The 2,222-nt window shown below is 32.1% G+C and overlaps 1 long non-coding RNA gene across 1 annotated transcript in view; it reads right to left on the bottom strand.

The window, feature by feature from the left end:
* LOC110460039 overlaps nucleotides 1–919 on the bottom strand; it is a 9,784-nt gene extending 8,865 nt beyond the window's left edge. Inside the window, exons 1-2 of the long non-coding RNA XR_002463960.1 lie at nucleotides 858–919; nucleotides 232–291 (exon numbers count right to left, since the gene is read on the bottom strand). This is a non-coding gene — a long non-coding RNA (uncharacterized LOC110460039). The remainder of the gene's footprint in view (nucleotides 1–231; nucleotides 292–857) is intronic.
* Between the last annotated feature and the right edge of the window lie 1,303 nt (nucleotides 920–2,222).

Below are 2,222 nucleotides of genomic sequence, written 5' to 3'. Positions count from 1 at the left end.
ATCGATTTTGAGTTTGCATTATGGTTTTGTTAAAGCTTCAGTATTCTCTTGTCCATTGTGCTCATTAGATACGCCTAAGTGCAGATAGTAATACAAACTTTTCTGATGTTACTGATTCATTGCACGGTTAAAAGTGACAGCTACGCCATACTTTGTCTATAAAACTTTGTATTGATTTGAACAAAATCAATTATTAGTAAAAGTAGTACAGTGTATAAATCAGGATCATACCTTTGATACCACTGATTTGTCTTTCTGTTGTTTCCGGACTGTCTCCTGTTTGTAGTGATTCTGTATAAAAATGACATCGTAGATATTATTTCATGTTGTACATGTTTACCCAACTACCATACCTTATTTCTTTTCTCTTGGAACATAACGTCCCTGCATAAAATTTAACCTGCAAAATCGGTAGAATTTTAATTCACTGATTGCAAGTGTATGAGTAATGGACAGGATGTGCCTTGGATCGGTATGGCGATCACAACCGTATAACAGATTTAAGAGGTGAGCTTTCTGCCACTATACCTAAGAAAACACTTGTTTAGAGAGTTGATTTTCTTAAAATATTCTTCAAGGCTAGTAAGAATGAATAAATCATAACAATTGTCAAATATGAATTCAACACTATTTAATAAAAGCTTTTTTTTTCATTTTGAGTTTACATTATGGTTTTGTTTACTCTTCGGTATTTTATTGTCCATTGTTGCTCATACGCCTCATTGCAGATAGTAATACATAGTAATCACGGTTAAAGATGGCAGCTACTTTATCGTTTGTCTAGTATACTTTGTATTAATTTGTATGGATATCAATTGTAAGTGAAACGTATCACAGTTTATAAACCACGAGCATACCTTTGATATCACTGATATATCTTTCCGCTGACTCCGGACTGTCTCTTGTTTGTAGTGGTTCTGATTAAAAAATAATATCGTAGATATTATTGCATGTTGTAAATGTTTTGTTTACCCAACTTCCATAAATGATTTCTTTCCTTCCTCTCAAGAAATATTTTTGTGTTCGGACAACTCCTGTTCTATATATTGTCTAAAATGACCATTCAGCCATAGCAGTTTACTTTTGGTTCTGTTAATGCAGTACGGATGACCAAATACTAATTTTACATTAGAAAACAAAATCATTGCAATTTATTTTACTGATTGCAAGACGAATTGGGCGACTAAAAGCATTATTTCTTCATATCATTTTCATTTCTTATATCATAGAATTTAATTTGTGATATAATGAATAACTTGAGATATCAGGTATATACGAGTTTTGATATACAGTGCAAACCTTAAGATCACTTATAGCATACATATGAAATTTTAGAAAAAAAATGAAAAGTGACAACAAACTCTGTCAGAATCCAAGAAGGCTACCTGGCGGTCATATTATTCTAATTATCCGTTCCGCTCATCTTTTAAAATAATGTCAACAAATTTGAACTGTCAAAATTCAAGACGGCTACTCAGCGGCCAACTTGTTTTTCGATCAATAAATATTTAAGGATGGACCTCGGACGAATGGCGCTTTAAAAGCTAACGATCTGATGATGGTCGGCAAAGAAAGATTTCCCGAATGGATCAAGCGTTTTCGAGGTCTCTGACCACAGGTTAACTACGGAGCTTTTTCATTTCTCTTCGAATAATGACAGAAAATAGTATAATCTAAACTTCTTGGCAACTCCACGAGTTTGTGAAATTAGGCAAAATTAAGCCCTTGCAATAGATTTTCTTTTTTTAAATGCAGAATAAAAACAAAAAGAAAATATTCTATGGCATACTGACGTTAACAAATGGTGCATACTTCCTTAGCAACAACCCACTAGCATCAAAGTTTGAATGAAATGGTTTGATATCAATGCCGAAACGAAGCTTTATTCAGAAATAATTTGTTAAATCTTGGATCGTAACTTCCTGCATAATGTTCTCATAAACTACTTGGATTTGAAATATAATAATTCATTTGTAAGAAAGAATCATAATTATGTTTTAGGCAGTTGAAAGAATCATAATAAAAAATAAAGTATGAATTGGAGCAGGTATTGTGGGTTATGAAAAAAGGTTTCTCCTGGATTATATCTTCAAGAACAGATTCATGCCATCAATCTTCTAATGTTCAAATGTACGCTGTTATTTGCGTAAAATGAATTTGAACAAATACTACAATAATTCACATTGATTGCTAAATCAAATTAATTAAATACGTTCATTGAA

Source organism: Mizuhopecten yessoensis, unplaced genomic scaffold (genome assembly GCF_002113885.1).
Source record: "Mizuhopecten yessoensis strain PY_sf001 unplaced genomic scaffold, ASM211388v2 scaffold10305, whole genome shotgun sequence".
In the NCBI taxonomy this organism is placed as follows: Eukaryota; Metazoa; Mollusca; class Bivalvia; order Pectinida; family Pectinidae; genus Mizuhopecten; species Mizuhopecten yessoensis.
The sequence above is the reverse complement of the archived record's forward strand: the minus strand, read 5'-3'. Positions and strand labels throughout refer to the sequence as shown.